The sequence below is a fragment of the Schistocerca nitens genome, chromosome 2 (genome assembly GCF_023898315.1).
Source record: "Schistocerca nitens isolate TAMUIC-IGC-003100 chromosome 2, iqSchNite1.1, whole genome shotgun sequence".
Lineage (NCBI taxonomy): Eukaryota > Metazoa > Arthropoda > Insecta > Orthoptera > Acrididae > Schistocerca > Schistocerca nitens.
Genome location: NC_064615.1, coordinates 323814942 through 323840076, shown reverse-complemented (window position 1 = coordinate 323840076; position 25135 = coordinate 323814942). Strand labels below are relative to the sequence as shown.

Sequence of the window (25135 nt, the reverse complement as noted above, 5' to 3'; positions counted from 1 at the left end):
AAAGAAGCTCGATCTTGAAATCTGTGGGATGAAGTGCGTTATTTCAGAGTGATGGCAGTCAATGCAACTCGAGATTTGGATATTATGCATGCGCAAACTGACATTAGACACTATAATTTAACTACGAGTACATTCCATTTTAAACCGAGAATGCGATGAAATTCAGTTGAGTTAACGAGTAACTTCTACCAGTATGTATATCAGATGGCTGCAGAGCATTATTCGCTGTTCAAGTCATCGACAAGTCCAGATTTTTCTTCGCGATTTCCTCCGCTTTCCTTCGACAGTCGTTAACAGTGTTAACGCAGCTATTTTATACGCCTCCATTTTCGTAAAGAAATGTGTAATTTATGCGCCAGATCCCCACCACCTAAAGCGACGCCAGATACCGCAGGCTGCCAGGGGAGAGCGCCGAGTTCGCAAACCATGACGAGGAGCACGTTGCCTCAGATGTAGCAGGTCGTTGCCGACCGTCCAGTAACCACGACAGACAATACGTCTGGCGTGCTTCGTGATGGGAATCACGTCCCGTCTGAGGATAGCATAGTTAAAACTTTTTTTTAGTTCCTATCCTTCTTCGTTTTGCAACTTTAATCGCCGGCAACATATGTTTGTGGCACCACTCGGATACAAAAACAGATTCGTTACCTAATAAAAAAATAAAGCAATTGGGAACCCAAATGTTCATTTGTACAACACAGATAGTATGACGTAGAATCCCAGTCATGCTGCAGCTTCATAGTTTTCATACACACATACGGTGTTACGAGCAAGGGAAAGCACACTAGACGCAAGAAAAAACTGAAATTACAGCGCTGGACCCAGATCCAAAATATTTAGATTTATTGTCGGCTGTTGATACCACGATGAGCCAGCAGGCCACATACTGTTGCCCCATATCAGCTCGCCTGGCGGGCTATAGGTATTTCTGGCTTGGGTAAGGAGAGAGAGAGACAGCTAGAAAACCAGCGTGCAGGCAGGATGTTGATATGAACGTCTATTTCTGTCTGCGGCGGTCAGTCTGATCTGCCCCCCGTATATCGTCTATGACCTTGAAGAAACCGCTGTACCGTATACTCTTGCCAAAGGTAATGAACGAGCGGGCGCTCACACACACACACACACACACACACACACACACACACACACACACACAAGCCGGCCGGAGTGGCCGTGCGTTTCTAGGCGCTACGGAACCGCGTGACAGCTACGGTCGCAGGTTCGAATCCTGCCTCGGGCATGGATGTGTGTGCTGTCCTTAGGTTAGTTAGGTTTAAGTAGTTCTAAGTTCTAGGGGACTGATGACCGCAGCAGTTAAGTCCCGTAGTGCTCAGAGCCATTTTTTTGAACACACACACACACACACACACACGTCTCAGAAAGACGGGTCCACCCTTGTACTGTATTTTTAAAGAAAGTTGAAATAACACACTTAGTTCTTCTGATGCTATATTTTATTTATGAGTAACTTTAAAATATTTGAGATAAAGATTTTATTTTTCAGTAAACACTCAAAATCTTGTAGCAATGCTCACTTTATTAGCTTACAATAGTTGTTGCAAAAGCTACACTTAAAGGGAACCTGTTCCAAAAGTAAGCAAAAGAGATCACACTGAAATAATTCAAGTTTGCGCTAGGACTTGCTCGCATGCTAACGAAAAGATAGACGGTCTCTGCGAAGACTTGTAGAATCTGATAAATGACAGCAAATTACACTAGAAGATGATAATGGCGGCGTTCGAATGCAAAACCGAGGCAAAAATTAAGTAAGGATTCTTTAGTGGGATAACTTTAGTGTGATATATTAATGATAAGGCCATACCTTAGCAGAATTTGTCGATAATAGCAACATGTTTGTCCTCACCTCATTCTTGGAAAGAAACACAAATAGAAAATCGATTTGACAGCAGGCAAATGGAACTAAAATTTAAAAAAAAATTACTCAGTTTTATTGTAGAATAAAGAACGTCAAAGGGAAATAAGATACAAGGGAAAATTAGATAATAGCTAGAAAGTACATCTGAACAAGCAGCAAATAAGAAGTGTACGTCATGAGAATTGATTTACAGGGAGGAATATGATATTAAGTTCAGCAAACAGTATAGGATATGAGGGAATGAAAGATATCCAGGCGGGGCCAAAAGGGGAAATTACTTAATAAGTTTCAGCCGAGGCCGATTACGCTCTCATGTGTGGTGACGCTCGACTCTGAAGCAGCCAGTTCGAAACTTGGTAGTGGACGGAATTTTAGCTTTCAGCTACTTGGCTGGTAACGGGAGGAGAGGTGGCGACGTGAACTTTCTGATTACCAGACTTTCCACAGTGTCCCTGGAGTGAGGGTTATATGGGTCGTTAAGCTCGGCGGCTCCTCGGCACAATTCAAAAGGAAAAGCCTATGTTATGTGCACACTACACACAACCCCCCACAGTCACCTACACTCAAGATACATTTAAGAGACGAGTCTCACACAACGAGGAAAGGCAAAAGGACCACATGTCCCATTGCAATCATCCGTTCGTTTCTCTCAGTATTCTGCAAGCGAGTCAAAGCACAACCCCATCGCTACTCATATCTGTTAAATGATTTGAGGAACTCTCCATGTTCGCCACTGCGCCTGCGAACCCACCCTCCTCAAGTCTCCAGGTCACCAAACCTTAGCCTTGTTGATAACTGTTTGGTTGCCACCAGGTAAGATACGCAGTCTACGAGTATAAAACGAGGCATAGGAGCATAAACAGCAGAATGGATCGGTCAAGAGAGCTCAGTTACCTCGAATAAGGCTGGTCAGTGGATATCATCCAAGTAACAGATTACAGCCTTGTAAAGCTACCTTAGTCGACTGGCCGGCCGGTGTGGCAGAGCGGCTCTAGGCGCTTCAGTCTAGAACCGCGCGACCGCTACGGTCGCAAGTTCGAATCCTGCCTCGGGCATGGATGTGTGTGGTGTACTTAGGTTAGTTAGGTTTAAGTGCACTACTGGCCATTAAAATTGCTACACCATAAAGATGACGAGCTACAGATGCGAAATTTAACTGACAGGAAGAAGATGCTGTGATACGCAAATGATTAGCTTTTCAGAGCATTCACACAAGGTTGGCGCGGGTGGCGACACCTACAACGTGATAACATGAGGAAAGTTTCCAACCGATTTCTCATACACAAACAGCAGTTGACCTGCGTTGCCTGGTGAAACGTTGTTGTGATGCCTCGTGTAAGGAGAAGAAATGCGTACCATCACGTTTCCGACTTTGATAAAGGCCGGATTGTAGCCTACCGCCATTGCGGTTTATCGTATCGCGACATTGCCGCTCGCGTTGGTCGAGATCCAATGACTGTTAGCAGAATATGAAATCGGTGGGTTCAGGAGGGTAATAGGGAACGCCGTGCTGGATTCCAAACGGCCTCGTATCACTAGCAGTCGAGATGACAGGCATCTTATCCGCGTGGCTGTAACGGATCGTGCAGCCACGTCTCGATCGCTGAGTCAACAGATGGGGACGTTTCCAAGAAAACAACCATCTGCACGAACAATTCGACGACGTTTGCAGCAGCATGGACTATCAGCTCGGAGACCATGGCTGCGGTAACCCTTGACTCTGCATCAGAGACAGGAGCGCCTGCGATGGTGTACTCAACGACGAACCTGGGTGCACGAATGGCAAAACGTCATTTTTTCGGATGAATCCAGGTTCTGTTTACAGCATCATGATGGTCGCATCCGTGTTTGGCGACATCGCGGTGAACGCACATTGGAAGCGTGTATTCGTCATCGCCATTCTGGCGTATCACGCGGCGTGATGGTATGGGGTGCCATTGGTTACACGTCTCGGTCACCTCTTGTTCGCATTGACGGCACTTTGAAGAGTGGACGTTACATTTCAGATGTGTTACGACCCGTGGCTCTACCCTTCAGCCCGCATCTCGTGGTCGTGCGGTAGCGTTCTCGCTTCCCACGCTCGGGTTCCCGGGTTCGATTCCCGGCGGGGTCAGGGATTTTCTCTGCCTCGTGATGGCTGGGTGTTGTGTGCTGTCCTTACGTTAGTTAGGTTTAAGTAGTTCTAAGTTCTAGGGGACTTATGACCACAGCAGTTGAGTCCCATAGTGCTCAGAGCCATTTGAACCATCTACCCTTCATTCGATCCATGCGAAACCCTACATTTCAGCAGGATAATGCACGACCTCATGTTGCTGGTCCTGTACGGGTCTTTCTGGATACAGAAAATGTTCGACTGCTGCCCTGGCCAGCACATTCTCCAGATCTCTCACCAATTGAAAACGTCTGGTCAATCGTGGCCGAGCAGCTGGCTCGTCACAATACGCCAGTCACTACTCTTGATGAACTGTGGTATCGTGTTGAAGCTGCGTGGGCAGATGTACCTGTACACGTCATGCAAGCTCTGTTTGACTCAATGACCAGGCGTATCACTGGTTTGATGCGGCCCGCCACGAATTCCTTTCCTGTGCTAACCTATTCATCTCAAGTAGCACTTGCAACCTACGTACTTAATTATTTGCTTGACGTATTCCAATCTCTGTCTTCCTCTACAGGTTTTGCCCCCTACAGCTCCCTCTAGTACCACGGAAGTCATTCCCTCATGTCTTAGCAGATGTCCTATCATCCTGTCCCTTCTCCTTATCACGGTTTCCCACATATTCCTTTCCTCTCCGATTCTGCGTAGAACCTCCTCATTCCTTACCTTATCAGTCCACCTAATTTTCAACATTCGTCTATAGCACCACATCTCAAATGCTTCGATTCTCTTCTGTTCCGGTTTTCCCACAGTCCATGTTTCACTACCATACAATGCTGTACTCCAGACGTACATCCTCAGAAATTTCTTCCTCAAATTAAAGCCGGTATTTGATATTAGTAGACTTCTTTTGGCCCGAAATGCCTTTTTTGCCATAGAGAGTCTGCTTTTGATCTCCTCCTTGCTCCGTCCGTCATTGGTTATTTTACTGCCTAGGTAGCAGAATTCCTTAACTTCATTGACTTCGTGACCATCAATCCTGATGTTAAGTTTCTCGCTGTTCTCATTTCTACTACTTCTCATTACCTTCGTCTTTCTCCGATTTACTCTCAAACCATACTGTGTACTCATTAGACTGTTCATTCCGTTCAGCAGATCATTTAATTCTTCTTCACTTTCACTCAGGATAGCAATGTCATCAGCGAATCGTATCATTGATATCCTTTCACCTTGTATTTTAATTCCACTCCTGAACCTTTCTTTTATTTCCATCATTGCTTCCTCGATGTACAGATTGAAGAGTAGGGGCGAAAGGCTACAGCCTTGTCTTACACCCTTCTTAATACGAGCACTTCGTTCTTGATCGTCCACTCTTATTATTTCCTCTTGGTTGTTGTACATATTGTATATGACCCGTCTCTCCCTATAGCTTACCCCTACTTTTTTCAGAATCTCGAACAGCTTGCACCATTTTATATTGTCGAACGCTTTTTCCAGGTCGACAAATCCCATGAAAGTGTCTTGATTTTTCTTTAGCCTTGCTTCCATTATTAGCCGTAACGTCAGAATTGCCTCTCTCGTCCCTTTACTTTTCCTAAAGCCAAACTGATCGTCACCTAGCGCATTCTCAATTTTCTTTTACATTCTTCTGTATATTATTCTTGTAAGCAGCTTCGATGCATGAGCTGTTAAGCTGATTGTGCGATAATTCTCGCACTTGTCAGCTCTTGCCGTCTTCGGAATTGTGTGGATGATGCTTTTCCGAAAGTCAGATGGTATGTCGCCAGACTCATATATTCTACACACCAACGTGAATAGTCGTTTTGTTGCCACTTCCCCCAATGATTTTAGAAATTCTGATGGAATGTTATCAATCCCTTCTGCCTTATTTGACCGTAAGTCCTCCAAAGCTCTTTTAAATTCCGATTCTAATACTGGATCCCCTATCTCTTCTAAATCGACTCCTGTTTCTTCTTCTATCACATCAGATAAATCTTCACCCTCATAGAGGCTTTCAATGTATTCTTTCCACCTATCTGCTCTCTCCTCTGCATTTAACAGTGGAATTCCCGTTGCACTCTTAATGTTACCACCGTTGCTTTTAATGTCACCAAAGGTTGTTTTGACTTTCCTGTATGCTGAGTCTGTCCTTCCGACAATCATATCTTTTTCGATGTCTTCACATTTTTCCTGCAGCCATTTCGTCTTAGCTTCCCTGCACTTCCTATTTATTTCATTCCTCAGCGACTTGTATTTCTGTATTCCTGATTTTCCCGGAACGTGTTTGTACTTCCTCCTTTCATCAATCAACTGAAGTATTTCTTCTGTTACCCATGGTTTCTTCGCAGCTACCTTCTTTGTACCTATGTTTTCCTTCCCAACTTCTGTGATGGCCCTTTTTAGAGATGTCCATTCCTCTTCAACTGTACTGCCTACTGCACTATTCCTTATTGCTGTATCTATAGCGTTAGAGAACTTCAAACGTATCTCGTCATTCCTTAGTACTTCCGTATCCCACTTCTTTGCGTATTGATTCTTCATGACTAATGTCTTGAACTTCAGCCTACTCTTCATCACTACTATATTGTGATCTGAGTCTATATCTGCTCCTGGGTACGCCTTACAATCCAGTATCTGATTTCGGAATCTCTGTCTGACCATGATGTAATCTAATTGAAATCTTCCCGTATCTCCCGGCCTTTTCCAAGTATACCTCCTCCTCTTGTGATTCTTGAACAGGGTATTCGCTATTACTAGCTGAAACTTGTTACAGAACTCAATTAGTCTTTCTCCTCTTTCATTCCTTGTCCCAAACCCATATACTCCTGTAACCTTTTCTTCTACTCCTTCCCCTACAACTGCATTCCAGTCGCCCATGACTATTAGATTTTCGTCCCCCTTTACATACTGCATTACCCTTTCAATATCCTCATACACTTTCTCTATCTGTTCATCTTCAGCTTGCGACGTCGGCATGTATACCTGAACTATCGTTGTCGGTGTTGGTCTGCTGTCGATTCTGATTAGAACAACCCGGTCACTGAACTGTTCACAGTAACACACCCTCTGCCCTACCTTCCTATTCATAACGAATCCTACACCTGTTGTACCATTTTCTGCTGCTGTTGATAATACCCGATACTCATCTGACCAGAAATCCTTGTCTTCCATCCACTTCACTTCACTGACCCCTACTATATCTAGATTGAGCCTTTGCATTTCCCTTTTCAGATTTTCTAGTTTCCCTACCACGTTGAAGCTTCTGACATTCCACGCCCCGACTCGTAGAACGTTATCCTTTCGTTGATTATTCAATCTTTTTCTCATGGTAACCTCCCGCGTGGCAGTCCCCTCCCGGAGATCCGAATGGGGGACTATTCCGGAATCTTTTGCCAATGGAGAGATCATCATGACACTTCTTCAATTACAGGCCACATTTCCTGTGGATACATGTTAACGTGTCTTTAATGCAGTGGTTTCCATTGCCTTCTGCATCCTCATGTCGTTGATCATTGCTGATTCTTCCGCCTTTAGGGGCAATTTCCCACCCCTAGGACAAGAGAGTGCCCTGAACCTCTGTCCGCTCCTCCGCCATCTTTGACAAGGCCGTTGGCAGAATGAGGCTGACTTCTTATGACGGAAGTCTTCGGCCGCCATTGCTGATTATTTATCAAAATTTAGGCAGTGGTGGGGATCGAACCCGGGACCGAAGACGCTTTGATTATGAATCAAAGACGCTACCCCTAGACCACGGATCTATGCACCCAAATTGCGTGAAAATGCAATCACATGTCAGTTCTAGTATAATATATTTGTCCAATGAATACCCGTTTATCATCTGCATTTCCTCTTGGTGTAGCAATTTTAATGGCCTGTTGTGTAGGTCTAAGTTCTAGGGGACTGATGGCCTCAGATGTTAAGTCCCACAGTGCTCAGAACCATTTGAACCTTAGTCGACTGTTGGTGATGTGATTGTGAGGTGGAAGCACGATGAAACAACCACAGCTAAAGCAAGACCAGACAGATCTCATGTACTGACGGACATGGACCGCTCAGCATTGCGGCAGGTGACTGTAAACAATGGCACGAAATCAGCGGAAAGAATCACTCGTGAGCTCCAAAGTGCTACCAGTCGTTCTGCTAGCACAATGATTGCCAATAGGGTGGTAAAAGAATGGAGTAGAATGGTCGAACAGTTGCTCATAAACCACACATTTTTGTAGTCAGTGCTAAGCGATGCTTGAGGTGGTGTAAGGAGTGACGCGATTGGACAGTGGACGACTGGAAACGAATGATTTGGAGTGATGATTCGCGCTGTATCCCGTGGCAATCTGACTGAAGAGTTGGGGTTCAGAGAATGTCTAGAGAATGTAACTTGCCAACATGTGTAGTGCCAACAATGTAGTACAGGGAAGGTGGCCTTATGGGAAGGCAGTAGTTTTCGTTATTACGGTGCGATCCCGTTATTGGACTCAAGAAAATGACAAATGCGCATAGTAGAGTAACACTTCGGAGAGGATGATTCATTCTACCAGCACATCAACGCAGCCTGTTATAAAGCAGCATCTGCGAGACAATGGTTTTGTGGAAGGGATTGGCCTGCCCAGAGTCCCGATCTGAACCAATTAGAACACCTTTGAATGAATTAGAACGAAGAATTCGTTCCAGACCCCAGCGTCCAACATCACTACCTTCTCTGGTTTCGGCTCTTGAGAAAGAATGGGCCACCAGTCCTCCACAGACATTCAGCCAGCAGAGGTCAGTCATGAAGGCGAAAGGTGGACACGTCCCGCATTAGTGTCGGCTGACAGGTGTCCGGATACTTTCAATCAGATAGTGTATATGCGCCAGCTCCGACAAATCTCCATTTTATTGTGGTTGAGTGGTTGTAGATCAGGATTCCCCGACGTTTTCTCGCCCATTAGAGTTCACTTGACGATACGTGTAGTTGAAAGTTTCCAAAGCGAGTGTGTTGCAATTCAGGACATTTCTCATTTTGCACCTTTGCGTAAAAAGTTCGAGGCTAATGCATAACTATTCCTAGGTATGTTTAGTCATGTTAGTGTAATTACTGAACTGTGTAATTCTATATGTAATTTGTCAAAAAGTGGTTATTGAATTACATTAAATGAAGGATCGATAGATGGGATGGAATGATTATCTCAACCTTATTATCATGTTTATCTCTGCTTTATCATCTTCGAAATCAGTAACGTACTTGAAAATAGGCTTATAACCCGAAACGTAGGTTGTGCAGTAACCATAATAAAATTTGTGAAACAAGCTAAAGAAAACGTATTTGTTTAGTTAACCAACACCATTACTAATATATCTATTACGGTTACATTCGATGATATTAGGGTCACTGACACTCGGACAACAGTTCAGTAGTATATTGCCTTGAGTAGCTTCACTATTTCTCTTTACTTCAGTCTGCAATGGACACACAAGCACACACAATTTACTGCTATCGTAATGTATCTAGTTTCTCTTAACGTTCCATACCAGATCGACCATGTCGTCGTGTCCAGCAGTATTTTGCTTCCTCCAGACAGCATGGCGACGAATCGCTGATTCTTCTCGGTCTACCTAGGTACGCTTTTGGGCACCTCACTTCAGTCATTCCGTTACAGGGCCATGTGATCGTAGAGCTGTCGGGCTTTGTTCTCGTTCCGTAGGATCGCATAGAGGCCTTACTTGTCTCTGCTGTGGTATCTGTTACGTCTTGCCTTGTTCTGAGACAACTTCAGATACAAGGTTTAAGGTACTGAAGTCCTCTTTTACTCTATGTCGTAAACAGTTTTTCCTCTTAAAACCTGCCTAGCAGTCTTTGCTATTTCTTCAAAATGGTTCAAATGGCTCGGAGCACTATGGGACTTAACTTCTCAAGTCATGAGTCCCCTAGAACTCAGAACTACTTAAACCTAACTAACCTAAGGACATCACACACATCCATGCCCGGGGCAGGATTCGAACCTGCGACGTAGCGGTCGCGCGGTTCCAGACTGTAGCGCCTAGAACCGCTCGTCCACCCCGACCGGCCGCTATTTCTTCAACTAAGGGACATTCCCATGAGACATGATATGGTGTGACCATATTACGACAATCACAGCTGGTCGTTGACCTCTTACCAATCATTTTCAGATATGCAGGGTATGGCTCATGTCCGGAAATGTAGTGGACCAGTCCCTTACGTCGCTCGAAGTGTATTGTCTGAAGCCTTTCGTTTACATCGGGAAGAAACTGAAACGTTCTCCTTCCTGTGTCCGAGAAATTCCATCTCTGCTGCTACTCTGCAAATATTAAATTATGTAATACTGTCCGCCGGCTTAGCTGGGGGTAACGTGCTTGCCTCCCGTACAGTGGGCCCGGGTTCGATTCCCGGCTGGGTTGGAGATTTTCTCCGCTCTTGGACTGGGTGTTGTGTTGTGCTCGTCATCATTTCATCCTCATCACCGGCGCGCAAATCGCCCAATGTGGCGTCGACTGAAATAAGACTTCCACTTAGCGGCCGAACTTCCCGGATAGAGTTACTAACTGGTTGCTGCTGGTTATCCGGGAATTTCGTGTGTTTTTTCATTTGTTTTTCTTCGGCAAATATATAACAGCCTTTTTTTCTCATTTGTAGGTCCAAGTGACATTGTGCCCATTAATATATAGTTACGGTGACAGTAGGTGTGGTGCCATAGACTCCCCAGCATCGTAGTAGAATTCCTTGCGGTATTTTCTCACTCCAGCGGCAGTAACCTGTGCCCTCTGACACCAGCACCGTAGCCCATCTTTGCAGTCAGTGTAGTGGAGGAGGCATAACTGGAAAAGGCCAGGGTATACAGAAAGATTTCAGTTAGATTACATCAAGGTCAGGCAGAGATTCCTAAATCAGATACTGGATTTTAAGGCGTACCCAAGAGCAGACATAGACACAGATCACAATTTAGTAGTGATGAAGAGCAGGCTGAAGTTTAAGAGACTAGTCAGGAAGAAACAATGCGCAAAGGAGTGGGATACGGAAGGAATGAAGAGATATGCTTGAAGTTCACTGACGCTATAGATACTGCGATAAGGAATAGTTCAGTAGGGAGCTCCGTTGAAGGTGGATGGACATCTCTAAAAAGGGCAATCACAGGTGTTGGAAAGAAAGACATAGGTACAGAGAAAGTAACTGCGAAGAAACCATGGATAACAGAAGAAACTTTTCAGCCAGTCGGTTAAAGAAAGAAGTACAAAAATTTTCAGGGAAATTCAGGAATACAGAAATACAAGTCGCTTAGTAATAAAGTAAATAGGAAATCGAGGGAAGCTAAGCCGAAATGGCAGGATGAAAAATTTGAAAAATTCAAAAAGGAATGATTGTCAGAAGGATTGACTCAGTATATAGAAAAGTCGAAACAAGCTTTGGTATAATTAAAGGCAAAGGTGGTAACATTAAGAGCCCAATGAGAATTACTCTGTTAAATGCTGAGGAGAAAGCGGATGGGTGGAAAAAGTACATTGAAGGCCTCTGTAAGCGGAGAGACTTGTCTAAAGACGTGACAGAAGAAGAAACAGGAGTCGACGGGTAAGAGGTAGGGGGTGCAGTGTTAGAATTTAAAAGAGCGTTGGAATGTTTAAGATCGAATAAGGCCAAAAAGATAGAAAACATTCCACCAGAATTTCTGAAATCATTGGGGCAAGTGACAACAAACTGTCTGTTCTCGTTGGTGTGTAGAACATAAGAATCTGGCAACCTGCCATCAGACTTTCGGAAAAACATCATCCACGCAGTTCCGAAGTTTGCAAGAGCCGGCAAGTGCGAGAATTGTCGCACAACGAGCTTGACGACTCATGGATCCAAGTCGCTGACAAGAGTAAAACTCAGCAGAATTAAAAAGAAAATTGAGGATCCGTTAGATGACGATTAGTTTCGCTTTACGAAAGGTAAAGGCACCGGAGAAGCAGTTCTGGCTTTGCGGTTGATAATGGAAGCAACCCTAAAGAAAAATCAAGACACGTTCATAGGATTTGTGGATCTGGAAAAAGCGTTCGATGTTGTCAGATGATGCAAGATGTTCGAAATTCTGAGAAAAATAGGTGGTAATCTATAGGGAAATACGGGTAATGTACAATATGTACAAGAGCCAAGAGGGAACAATAAGACTGGAAGATCAAGAACGAAGTGTTCGTATTAAAAAGGGTGTAAGACAGGGATGTAGTTTTTCGCCCCTACTGTTTAATCTATCCACCGAAGAAGCAGTGACAGAAGTAAAATAATGGTTCAACAGTGGAATCAGAATTCTATGTGAAAAGATATCGATGATAAGATTTGCTGATGACACTGCTATCCTCAGTGAAAATGAAGAAAAAATACACATCTACTGTATGGAATAAACAGTCAGATGCGTACAGAATATGAATTGAGAGTAAATCGAAGAAAGACGAAAGTAGTGAGAAGTAGCAGAAATGAGAACAGCGAGAAACTTAACATTAGGATTGGTGATCACGAAGAAGATAACGTTAAGAAATTCTACTACCTAGGCAGCAAACTAACCCATGACGTACGGAGCAAGGATGACATAACAAGCAGACTCGCATTGCCCAAGGTAAGTCCACTGATATCAAACAGAGGCCTTAATTTGAGGAAGAAATTTCTGAGAACATGCGTTTGGAGCACAGCAGCAATCAAACATAGACTGTGGGACAACCGGAACAGAAAAGCAGAGAAGCTTTTGTGATGTGGTGCTACAGACGAATGTTGAAAATTAGGTACACTGATGAGGTAAGGAATGAGGAGGTACTTCGCAGAATCGGCGAGGAAAGGAATATATGGAAAACACTGACAAGAAGAAGGGACAGGAGGGCTCGACATTTGTTAAGACATCATGGAATAACTTCCATGGTACTGGAGGGAGCTGTAGGGGGTAAAAACTGTAAAGAACGACAGAGATTGGATTATATCCAGCAAACAATTGAGGATTTAGATTGCAAGTGCTACTCTGAGATGAAGAGTTTGCCACAGGAGAGGAATTCATGGCGGGCTACAAACCAGTCAGAAGACTGATGACTAAAAAAAAAATTTAAAAATGTAAATGTCGTGTGACTAGGGCCTCCCGTCGGGTAGACCGTTCGCCGGGTGCAAGTCTTTCGATTTGACGCCACTTCGGCGACTTGCACATCGATGGGGATGAAATGATGATGATTAGGACAACACAACACCCAGTTCCTGAGCAGAGAAAATCTCCGACCCAGCCGGGAATCGAACCTGGGCCCTTAGGATTAACATTCTATCACGCTGACCACTCAGCTGCCGGGGGTGAACAAAAAAATAGTAATAGGCTAAAATAAAATAAAAGGTTGGGGCGTGGTACAGTCTAATTAGAAGCGGGGGCAAAAGAAGCCTCCTTTGTCCCACAATTTTATTTATTATTTTATTTTTTTCTTGTTACATATTCTGTGTAGGCGTTGAGTCTCCAACGTTTGTCCAGGTGTGCGAGTAAGTACCGATTGTCGGTATAACTGCGAATTACCGCCGCATTTGTTTTACGATGGATCCCTAATAAGTCTTCCTTTAAGTGGCATATATGTCGATTTTTGTGGCGCTACCTTGAGTCGCACCTGTAAGCACCACAAATGCATGATTCCAAGGAGTGTGTCACAATTATTTTATAGCAAACCTCGACGGTTGGCGAGAACTAAAAGTAGCAAGTCACCAGCGTGTGCTACAACATCTAACAATTCTTGACTGTTTTGTAGTCTACACAGATGTGGTTCTAAGTTATCATCCCAGAATTCGGTAACGGAAACAGAGAGCATGCTCAACACCATGATGTAGCGGAAAGCGCAACACTGAGGCTGCTGAAATAAACGTACTGGTCCATGCTCATCGTATTCTGAATGAATGGGCCCAAGTCGTAGACAGAGCAAGGTGGCGAAGTGGCTAGTACACTGGACTCGCATTCGGGAGAACGGCGGTTGAAATTGCTTCCGGCCATCCAGATTTAAGTTTTCCGTGATTTCCCTAACTCGCACTAGCCAAATGCTGGGACGGTTCCTTCGCAAGGGCACGACCGAGTTCCTTCCCCATCTGTGACACAATTCTAGCTTGTTCTCGGTCTCTAATGACCTCGACATCGACTGGACGTTAAATCCATTCTTCCCTCTTTCCTTCCTTCCCAAGTCGTAGTGCGAGAAACATCCCTGACATATCAAAGAACCGCCTCCAGTCTGAACAACGCCCTCTACACAGTGTGCAATCGACGGCTTGCATTATTTGAAAAGAGGCAAAATCGTCACTCGTCGGCCCACTACACGCGAGTGGTCGGCTACTATCCAGTTTCTGTGTTTTGTGGCCCTCTGAAAACGCGCAATCTCACGTGTCGCTGTCAGCAGTTGCTAGTGCATACAGTTCTCTTCACAATGTTCGCTGGGAAAATAATTCAGATGGACCGGCATTCACTGACACACCTGTCAGATTCGAAACCGACTGTCGTTGACAAGATGTGACACTCACCTCCGGTGTTCGTCGATTTGGATCCCTTTACGACCACTGTTCTTATGCCGTGTTCTGTTGCTGCGAATTTTACATAACTGCATGTAGACACATTGGACTGTCCGCGTTGATACACCAATAAATCGGGCAACTTAATTCACGATGTGACCATGGGCACGTTCAAACCCCATAGCTCCTTTTTCCCGTTCTGTCACGTCTCCATCCTAGCCCATCTTTCTACTTGATTCCATACAACAGAATGTGATATACTCATCTCATCAGTGAAGCCCAGCTCCAGCGGTGTAGGGTCACATGCCCACCAGATACCACTTTTACCTCATCTACGGCGCTTTAAAGTGACCAACATGCTCTTTTTAGTGAGTGACTAGTATTTTGTCAGGTGAGCGTATGAGGATATGTGGGTGATAGACGGATCACGGAAATTGTTTGCCGGATTCCAAGAGACAAAAAAAGAGACAGAGGCGGTGGCTTAATAGAAGGTATGGAGTTGACATTAGAAAAACATCCTGCAGCAACATGAAAGCTTGTAACTAAAATGTAACGAAACATTTATTCAGCGGTGTGTCAAATTGTTGATGCCGATGACGAGGATTATTATTCTTATCAAACTTATCAATTCGTCGAATGTATAGGCCTACTGTATCACAGTTAGAGATGAATCACGTACGTATACTTTTTTTTTTTTTTGTTTCAAAAATGGCTCTGAGCACTATGGGACTGGACTTCAGAGGTCATCAGTCCCCTAGAACTTAGAACTACTTAAACCTAACTAACCTAAGGACATCACATACATCCATGCCCGAGGCAGAATTCGAACCTGCGACCGCAGCGGTCGCGCGGTTTTTTGTGTTTCCTTCGTGTGCTTCACTGCCCCTCCGGCAAAAAAACTTTGCTGCAGCCCTCCCAGGAGACAACCAGATGTGTGGAGCAGAGCTGTCGCCACATAGTTAGAGAGGGAGGCGTGTCAGTGGGATAGCTGTCGCATTCCAGGCCGTAATCTGTGACCCTGTGTGTGCTGGGCAAACACGTCACGCCGCGCGGGGCGACTCCAAAAATAGCCAGCCCTGCGCCTGGCAACGACCCGACCGCCACATGAAGACACCGACACACCTTGCATCTGCTACTGAAAGTCAGCGGGCGACAAAGTGCAACCCGGCTTGTTTGGCGCCAGCATCGACACTTTCACCTACTGTCTCTCTCAAATGTGAGTTGAGGGATCTTAGCGTGGGTGGCTTTACCCATCAGTGGTTCTTCCTTTTGGTGGCTCTTACTGTGGCAGGCTCTTACCAAGGAGGCTCTTACTGTGGGAGGCCCTTACTTGGGGAAGCTCTTACCATAGGTAGCTTTTACCATGGGACTCTCACTGTGGATAATTCTTACTGTGGGAGGGTCTTGCTGCAGCAGTGTCATACTGTGGATTGCTCTTACCATGTGAGGCTCTTACTGTTGGAGGCTCTTACTATAGTAGCCTCTTACTGTGGTAGCCTCTTACTGTGGTAGCCTCTTATTGTGGGAGGCTCTTACCATGCGAGGGTTAGTTCATACTGTGGGTGGTCTTACCGTGGGATGCTCTTTACCATGAGAAACTCTTACTGTGGGAAGGTCTTACTCAGGGAAGCTCTTACAAAGACTAGGAAAGTTTTGCAATACAGCTTTACTTATTTAATTTTTTCGAAGAATTTCCGCCGCATTGAATACACCTCTCCATCCTCCGAAACCAATCCATAAATCAGCACTACCAACTTTCTGTATGGAGTAAGGCATACTCGTTGTCCCAAGCCAACAGGAGGTTCCCACCATTTGAAATCTGCACTCCTTTCACCTTCATTTTCAAACGCGGGAACAGTGCAAAGTCACAATGAGCAAGGTCTGGAATGTAAGGAGGGTGCTCAAGAAGTTTCAGTCCTGTACCCCGCAAATATTCGGGGTATGCTTTGACATGGTGAGCTGGAGCGTTGTCGTTGTGGAGGAACCAAGTGTCCATTCTTGACTTCGGTCGCAGGTTCTTCAAAGATTGGATGACTTTAGGTAGGCACTGCTCAGCGTACCACTTTTGGCTATGTTATCTGTGTCCAAAACAACACGCTCCACAATTCCACTTGATTTGAAGAAACAGCTGTCATTTTCTTCTTTCATGATCGGGATTTTCTGACAGTTTCGGGTGTGTCGTCATCTTCAGAGACCCAAACTTTGTTTTGAGTCTTAGTCGGCACGTCATAATAGTACGGCAACGTCTCGTCGCTTTTCACGATGTTATTCACGTACTGAAATTGTCCCTTAAAAGACATTTTTAACATCTCCCGACGCCAAGTCACACGACGTATCATCTGCTCTTCCGTCAATTTATGCGGCACCCAGAGACAACAAAGTTCCCTTACTTGCAAATGATCTTGCAGAATCAAACGAATTGCTGGTGAATTTAGCCCTAAGGTGTCCTCTATCTGCTTATAGGTCACTCGCCTGTCTTCGTCTAGCATTTTCCTCACAGCATTAGTGTTTTCTTCCGTAACTGATGATCGTGACCTTCCCATCTCTCAGCGCCCTCCAGAGGGAAATTTTCTCTTTGGAATTCTCTGTACCAATTGAATATAGTTGTACGATGTGGACACATATTACCGATTGCAAGAGTCATTTTTTTAAGGACTGGCCTAAGTTTAAACCATGCGCGAAGTTGTATGGCAAAACTTCCCGAATGTCACTTCGTAACCACGACGCCATAGCAAGCACTTCAAACTAACCCTGCTAGTGAACGACTGCGCCCACAGACTTGGCACAGCGGCTACAATGCAAGTATGAAGTATCCTCAGAACACAGCAACAATCATCCTCCTGTGACTTATTGTGCGTCGTATTGCAAAACTTTCCTAGTAGCCTTTGCATTGTGTGAGGCTCCTACTACAGAAGGCTCTTACCGTAAGAGGCTCTTAATTTGTGTTAATGTTACTGTACGAGGCCGTTACCCTCAGAGGCTCTTCCCACTGTGGCTGGTTTTCGTCGTGGGCCGTATGGTTCTACTGTGGTATGCAGGACGTCAATACACAATGTGATGTCTAAGCATGACAATACAGGATGGTCAACGACTCTTCCACCAGATCAGTTCCATGGTTGAGTCTTATCATCACCCATCAGACGGAACCTAAGTCCATATGCGCGATGGAAAAGGTCAACAAATCGTTGCAGAATACCATCAAAGGACTGCAACATATTCCTTGATATCTCCTCAAAATGACATGGGCAGTTCTTTTCACTATTTCACACGCATTGTACTACGTTTGCTTGCGTCTAGGGTCAGCTGCCTTTCTCTGAACCATTCGTTGATCACCTGCTTATCATGTAGCGTCTTTCAATACGTTCTATTGGCGACAGAGTCCTGTACACAGCTGCGTCGCTTAATGTCAGATACTAGCGGACTTATTACATTTCCTAGACGTTCATCCGACGTTACTTTCACTTCTGACCCTTAGCCGTTCCCATCCCACGAAAGAGATCATTTAATGAAATCCATTTAATGTTTCCGTCTTTGTCTGTCAGATGCTTCTTGTTAACACTTCCATATTCCATTTACTACTCGCTGGTCTGATCGTGATTTCTCGGTCGGTGGCTTTGAATGTTGTTTGCAGAATACTCCCCTGTAATCAGCTACCTATACTGTGTGATGACGAATTTTCGACACTCCATGATGGCCTCACTACCAGTACAAAAGGTCCTGAAAACTTTGATGCTCGCTTCATGTATACATGTGGCTTACTGCAAGCATCTGCATAAATCTAACAATCATCTCATTCCGCATCCACGACGCTACAGTCATTTGTCTGTCACTGAGGTCACAGTCATCAATGGCTGTGGGGACACTGCCTCTCTTTGTCTTTCATCTAGCCAGCTACCCTCTCCACGTGCCACCTGAGATTGGGCAATCATGATGGACGGACTCACATTTGACATGAGTCAGAGTTAGAATCTCCTTTGGCTGTACTGGTGTACTTTCCGCACCTCTTCCCGGATCGACTCCAGGTGAATTCAAAATGATTGCAACGATTACAATATATTATAAACATGTAATGCTCACAATAAAAAGGTATAATGAAATTGTCAAGAAAGAAAATTAATAAAACCACACTACAAAACACGAAAGTCATCAGCTCTCATTTTACCTTTTCCTTATTTTTATTACTTGACAAATGCATTATACATTCCATGTCTTGCTTTTATTGTTTGCTTCGCACTAGGCCTATCTTACTTAATGTCATGCGTAAGTAAGGTGGTTTTGGTGGTATTGGTAGCGGTTGGTATTTGGGAGGAAACGTGGGAGTACGTCTGTTTGTCAGCTATGATTTCTTCGATGGTACGTCCCGCCCTCGGTATTAGTGCCGGTGGCGGCCACCCCCTGACCTATATGTGTATACAGGAGTCTCATTGCGGTTCGCGAGGCAGTCTGTTGACCAGTCTTGCTTCACATTCGACTGTCGATCTTTTTTTGTTATGTTGGTACATATGTCCCGAACATACGTTCACAGTTTCAAGTCTACAGCATACTTCATTTGTTTTTGACAGATAAAAAGTTTAGATGTGTTTTAGTGCACTCGGCGATTTTCGAGTATTATAAAAATGGAGCAAAGAATTTGCGTCAAATTTTATGTGAAAAATGGAATCAAGTGCTATAAAACACTTGAAACATTGACAGTGACAGTGAGAGTGACGAATCTCGCTCTGGGCGTCCCAGCACATCAACAACAAATGATAACGTCGAAGCTGTGAAGAAAATCATTCTAGAAAATCGTCGAATTACCGCAAGAGAAATTGCTGAGGCGGTTGGCATATCGTTGGCTCGTGTCATGTAATTTTTTCTGATGTTTTGGGCATGAGACGTGTACCAGTGAAGTTCGTTCGAAAACTTCTCAGTTTTGATCAGAAGAACCGTCGGATGAGCATCGCTCAGGAGCTCTTGAATGACGTCAATGGTGATTCTGATTTGCTCAAAAGAGTCATAAGTGGTGACGAAACATGAGTTTACGGTTATGACGTCGAAACCAAAGCCCAAACGTCCCAATGGAAGCATCCTGAGCCAAGACCGAAAAAAGCACGCCAAGTTCAATCAAATGTCAAAGCTTTGCTTAGTTTTTTTTTTCAATTACCGTGGCGTAGTGCATCATAAATTTTTGCCTCAGGGTCATACGGTCAATAAGGAGTATTACCTTGACGTTATGCGCCGTTTACTAGAAGCAATACGCAGAAAACGTCCGGAATTGTCGAAAAACAATTCATGGCTTTTTCATCACGACGATGCACCTGAGAGATTTTTTGGCCACAAACAATCATGCCTCAGCCACCATATTCACCGGATTTGGCCCCCTGTGACTTTGTCCTGTTCCCAAAACTGAAGAGACCTATGAATTGGCGATGATTTTCAACGATTAAGGAAATAAAAGCTGCATCGCTGGAAGTACTCAAGGCTGAACCAAAAAGTGCTTATGAGAAGTGCTTCGATGATTGGAAGAGGCGTTGGTACAAGTGTATTGTATCTGAGAGGGAATTACTTTGAAGGGGCAACATGAATATTAATGAATAAATAAATATTTTTTCATGAAAATATAGAGTCCCTTACTTTTTTAACACACCTCGTAGACGTTCCCAGTATAGTGCTGTCGAAATGTACTCGGTCGTCCATGATGGTAACTGCGTTGAAATGCCGCAACGTTTCGATGATTGTAACTCTCATACTCTTTTTCTGGTGAGGTGTCGAGATTACCCTGGCGTCCCATATGTATTTATCCCCCCCCCCTCCCCCAACATTCCACCTCTCCCCCTTCTGTACCCCTGGCGCGGTGCTCGGCGTTCCAGAATATGCCACTATTTTGCAGGAAGAATCGTGTAAGATTGTCTTGAATCTTCCAAAGGCCTGAATAACCATCTTTCGCAGTGCGGACGTGCATGAAGAGAGTCGACGAGTTTCTGGTAGATATAGACAGCGATGTGGAGTGCCGACCCCAGCGCCGTGGTCAGCTGCGTTAGGTTTCACGGTTGAGACTCCATGGCGTGTACAGGCTGGCCGAAATGGTCCCATAGATCCTCGACTGGGTCTTAATCTGGTGAGTTTGCAGGCCAGGGGAGTACAATAAACTCATCCTAGTGTGTTCGAATCACGCACGTACACTGCGACCTGTGTGACACATTGCGCCGTCCTGCTGGTAGGTGCCATGGCGGCGAGGGAAAAAAACAGACTGCATGTAGGAGCGGAAATGGTCCCCAAGGGTAGGTACATTGAACCGTGAATTTACTTTCAAAACTTTTTCTTAAGAATTTACTTTATTTACTAGCGATTCATCAAGAATATTAACACATTTAATCACACTATGTGAGCGTGGAAGTAGTTGCCGGTGGGTAACTGATGAAAACATATCAAATTTCTTTCAACAAATGGAAATTTTATTCCTAAAAGCCTTTTTTTTAAACAAATTTAAAATTATAATCAGAAAGCACCCTCTAAATATCAAGTTACAATTTATTCAGAGGCAGAAAGAACAAATTTTAGACAGTATGAGCTTTCGGGCTGAGAACCTTGCCGCTCCCTTTTGACACGGCCGTAGCCACGACCGCTCACAACAACCTCTGAAAGACTACACTGGTGAAAGTCTGCAACACACCAGATTACTTTAAACTAAAAATTTTTTACAACTCACACAAGCACATAAATTATGCAGCCCGTAGGAGGGATGGAAATGGTATAAAACACTAAAATTTGCTCGAGTATCATGTCGTTTTTGGAAACCCAGAATCTACTATGTAGGAATCAACATGGATTCCGGAAACAGCGATCGTGTGAGACCCAACTCGCTTTATTTGTTCATGAGACCCAGAAAATATTAGATACAGGCTCCCAGATAGATGCTATTTTTCTTGACTTCCGGAAGGCGTTCGATACAGTTTCGCACTGTCGCCTGATAAACAAAGTAAGAGCCTACGGAATATCAGACCAGCTGTGTGGCTGAATTGAAGAGTTTTTAGCAAACAGAACACAGCATGTTGTTATCAATGGAGAGACGTCTACAGACGTTAAAGTAACCTCTGGCGTGCCACAGGGGAGTGTTATGGGACCATTGCTTTTCACAATATATATAAATGACCTAATAGATAGTGTCGGAAGTTCCATGCGGCTTTTCGCGGATGATGCTGTAGTATACAGAGAAGTTGCAGCATTAGAAAATTGTAGCGAAATGCAGGAAGATCTGCAGCGGATAGGCACTTGGTGCAGGGAGTGGCAACTGTCCCTTAACATAGACAAATGTAATGTATTGCGAATACATAGAAAGAAGGATCCTTTATTGTATGATTATATGATAGCGGAAGAAACACTGGTAGCAGTTACTTCTGTAAAATATCTGGGAGTATGCGTGCGGAACGATTTGAAGTGGAATGATCATATAAAATTAATTGTTGGTAAGGCGGGTACCAGGTTGAGATTCATTGGGAGAGTGCTTAGAAAATGTAGTCCATCAAAAAAGGAGGTGGCTTACAAAACACTCGTTCGAACTATACTTGAGTATTGCTCATCAGTGTGGGATCCGTACCAGATCGGTTTGACGGAGGAGATAGAGAAGATCCAAAGAAGAGCGGCGCGTTTCGTCACAGGGTTATTTGGTAACCGTGATAGCGTTACGGAGATGTTTAATAAACTCAAGTGGCAGACTCTGCAAGAGAGGCGCTCTGCATCGCGGTGTAGCTTGCTCGCCAGGTTTCGAGAGGGTGCGTTTCTGGATGAGGTATCGAATATATTGCTTCCCCCTACTTATACCTCCCGAGGAGATTACGAATGTAAAATTAGATTAGAGCGCGCACGGAGGCTTTCAGACGGTCGTTCTTCCCGCGAACCATACGCGACTGGAACAGGAAAGGGAGGTAATGACAGTGGCACGTAAAGTGCCCTCCGCCACACACCGTTGGGTGGCTTGCGGAGTATAAATGTAGATGTAGATGTAAAAGATTAACTTGCCACCGAAGGTGCAACTTGATTTTAACTTCTAAGAAAAGTCTTACGGTGGAAGGGTGGCAACTTTATATACTAAAATGACCATTTAAATAAAAGCCCATGAAATACAATCTTATATAAAATTATACAAGGTTGGCCAAACGCGTTAACATGCTCTACAGTACACATATACCGCCTCTCAAGATGATAGGCAAGATAAAAACATATTTCAGGAATTCGGTCGTTACACTTCAAGCAATAAATTCGTTAACACCGAATCCAACAAACATGACAGAGGCAGCTATTAACGTACGGCAGACCGACAGACAGACAGAGAGACACTAATTGCCTAACAAATGTAGACGAGAGACAGACCAGCAACTGGTGACGAGTGAATCACCCAGAAAATAAGTAGAATTTAACAAGTAAATGAAACAACATATCACGAATCACTTAACTTCTAATAAACTGCGATATCTGGCGAAGACCTGGTGCAGCACCCCCAAAACGCTCTCCCGAACCGTCCTCTGCCAGCCGCTTCAACGGACGCAGGAAGGCGCGCCGATCTCCCGTCTCACGGCGTCGCAGCTCGCAGCGGCCAGACCGATGTCGTGGGTTGAGTCCTGTTGCTCTCGTGTGGGCCGCGAAGCCACTACGCCTCGCTATACTGCGCGGCCCACTGGAACGACGTGGCGACCTCACATGCGCCGACGCTCAAGACGGACAAGTCATCTTGTGTCTCAGACCGCGACCGACCAACCGATCGATCCAACGGGCAATGACCATTGCCTGAACAAACTCGAGCAGACCCGCGGCGTAACACATACTAGCACATACTAGTGCCGCTTAAATGCACGTGAACAGGCAACCTTTCCCCTTTCCCACCAGAGAGAGACACCAAAGCTGCGATTGCCACAGCGGCGCCACCGCCAGAAACGGAGGGCGACTGCTTCACACTACGCGCTGCGGCGCGCTCTTCAAAACAGCAATTTTTACCACGGCTCATACATACTTGATTTGATTTATTGTGCCTTCCAGAACGGCGAGGTCACGCACGAAAGCATTCCCCAAACAACAACGCTCCGTCCTCGTGACTCGACGCTTCCGACGATAGTTGGAGGGCCGTACTTGCCTACGATCATCTGTTAGTTGGAGCATAAAACGTGGTTCATCTGAAAAGGCCACCTGTCGCTTGACAGTGGACGTCCAGTTGCAGTATTGGCGTGCCAGTTCCAGCTTCGTCACCGATGAATAGTAGTCGTCATGGGTGCGTTAGGTTTCACGGTTGAGACTCCATGGCATGTACAGGCTGGCCGAAACGGTCCCACAGATCCTCCGCTGGGACTTAATCTGGTGAGTTTGGAGGCCAGGGGAGTACAATAAACCCATCCTAGTGGGTGGCTGCTGGTCCCCCATCGGGCGCCTCCCCAAGTGGCGGATAGGGGAACACTCAACAGATAAGGTGGGTACCGGGGAAATAAAATACCCGGGGAGGACCAAAACCAGTGACGAGGAAGTCAACGGCTCGGATGCTGGAAGAGAATGTTTTGCTATAGCATTCCAACGGTAGAAGAGGCGGAAGGCATCTCTACAGGGCAGGCAGAGCTCGGAGCCTGGGAAAGGCAATCTGCCTAGGAAATGGTAATCCAAAATATTACTCAGCAAGCTTGGAAGCTGTGAGGTGGCAGCCCCATCACCAAGCTTAACCTGCGCAGCGCTCGTAACGTGGCCAGGGGATTCTTTGCCTACTGGCTCACATCAACATGGGTGCATGAACCAGGCACCTGCTGTAGAGTCTCATACGAAGCAACGTTCGATGAACGATCGTTGAGCAGATACTGTTGGTAGCCCCTTGGTTCATCTGAGAAATCAGTCGCTCGTCTCTGCAGCCATCGTTCACACTTGTCATCTACGGCCCGCGGCGCACCACAGCTGCCTATGTACCGGTTTTGGAAATCAGAATTCTGACATGCACGGCGGCACGCGAACCGTTTACTAATTTTGCCGTTTCGGAAATGCTTCCACGCTTTGCCCGAAAGCAAATGATAGGGCCCTTTTGGACTTCAGATACATCCCTCCATTACGACAATGGCTGCAGTGTTTTCCGCGCCGCTACGAAACGATTTATATACCCTCCGATGGTACTGTTGCCGTCTGCCACGTTCACGTCGAACGTAAGCTATGGTTATACTAATGTGACTAGACGTACACTACTGGCCATCACAATTGCTACACGAAGAAGAAATGCAGATGATAAACGGGTATTCATTGTACAAATATATTACACTAGAACTGACATGTGATTACATTTTCACGCAATTTGGGTGCATAGATCCTGAGAAATCAGTACCCAGAACAACTTCCTCTGGCCGTAATAACGACCTCGAAACGCCTGGGCATTGAGTCAAACAGAGCTTGGATGGCGTGTACAGCTGCCCATGCAGCTTCAACACGATACCACATTTCATCAAGAGTAGTGACTGGCGTATTGTGACAAGCCAGTTGCTCGGCCACCATTGACCACACGTTTTCAATTGGTGAGAGATCTGGAGAATGTGCTGGCCAGGGCAGCAGTCGAACATTTTCTGTAACCAGAAACGCCCGTACAGAACCTGCAACATGCGGTCGTACATTATCCTGCTGAAATGTAGGGTTTCGCAGGGATCGAATGAAGGGTAGGGCCACGGGTGGTAACACATCTGAAATGGAACGTCCA

The 25135-nt window shown here is 45.1% G+C and overlaps 1 protein-coding gene across 2 annotated transcripts in view; it reads left to right on the top strand.

The window, feature by feature from the left end:
- The window catches only part of LOC126236117 (leucine-rich repeat-containing G-protein coupled receptor 5-like), a 394450-nt gene that overhangs the window by 296566 nt on the left and 72749 nt on the right, over positions 1 to 25135 (top strand). The gene's annotated exons all lie outside the window — the stretch shown is intronic.